The sequence below is a fragment of the Myotis davidii genome, unplaced genomic scaffold (genome assembly GCF_000327345.1).
Source record: "Myotis davidii unplaced genomic scaffold, ASM32734v1 scaffold642, whole genome shotgun sequence".
Lineage (NCBI taxonomy): Eukaryota > Metazoa > Chordata > Mammalia > Chiroptera > Vespertilionidae > Myotis > Myotis davidii.
In genome coordinates, this window is record NW_006293957.1 from 329,748 (window position 1) to 330,892 (window position 1,145).

Sequence of the window (1,145 nt, forward strand, 5' to 3'; positions counted from 1 at the left end):
AAGAAATAAAAGAAAAGAAAAGGAATCATATTAAAGAGATACAGTGTTTGGTAAACAATGGCAGACGTGGAAACCAGGGAGAAGAGACTTCATGTCTGTAATTGGAATTCCCAAAGAAGAAAGGTGAGCAATGGAATAGAGCAAATAGTTTAAGGTACAATTAAGAAGTGCTCCAGAGCTGCTACCTTGAGCTAGTGCACAGCTGTGTCAGAGCCACGCCCAGCTCATCAGGATGATCACAGATGTGAAGCTCACTGTCTTCACAACATGTTGGGCATGTGGCTCTTCCTGCGGGTCGTTCTGTATCTCTATGTGGCCATCAACAACCCCAAGAAGCAGGACTGAAAGGCCCCAGGGTTTCAGGACATAGTCTGAGGAAGATAGAGGATGTGAGGGGCTTTCACACTTCACTTCATCCCTCTACCCATCACAACATACACCTGTATTTTTCTAAACAACTTTTATTTCCTCAAAGTCTTCTTTAAGCCTAGGGAGGAAGAAGCTGCCATTGAGTAAGGCTCAGTATAGGGGCTTTCTTTTCTACACCCCAAGTCCCAATATAAAAACAGATTTTTTTGTCACGCGCCCTCCCTCCCCCACCCAGGAATGTTCCTGAAATAAAAGAAACCTAGAATCTATATTGAAAGTGGATATTGTATACTATGGAAAACTAAACCAGAACAATCATCACCGACCCAAATCCTAGAAAATAAACATTGTACTTTAAAAAATAAAGCAAGATGGCCAGCCTGAAAGATCAAGTCACTTGTTAGAAATGCTGGGGACTGCTTAACCTCTGTGCCAGAGGGCAGTACAACAACACCTACAAGACAATCAAGGAAGATAATGTGGATTGTAAATTTCAAACCCAGTCTAGGATTAAGTATAAAGGCTACAGACCAATAAGACCACACACTTAAGAACTCAGATTATGGCCCTAACTGGTTTGGCTCAGTGGATAGAGTGCTGGCCTGTGGACTCAAGGGCCCCAGGTTCGATTCTGGTCAAGGACACATGCCTGAGTTGCAGGCTTGATCCCCAATAGGGGGCAAGCAGGAGGCAGCCAATGATTCTCTCTCTCATCATGGATGTTTCTATCTTTCTCTCCCTCTTCCTTCCTCTCTGAAATCAATAATAATAAAACA

The 1,145-nt window shown here is 43.1% G+C and overlaps 1 pseudogene; it reads left to right on the forward strand.

The window, feature by feature from the left end:
• The first annotated feature begins 232 nt into the window (after positions 1-232).
• Positions 233-488, forward strand: LOC102768364 (annotated as a pseudogene).
• Positions 489-1,145: the final 657 nt, after the last annotated feature.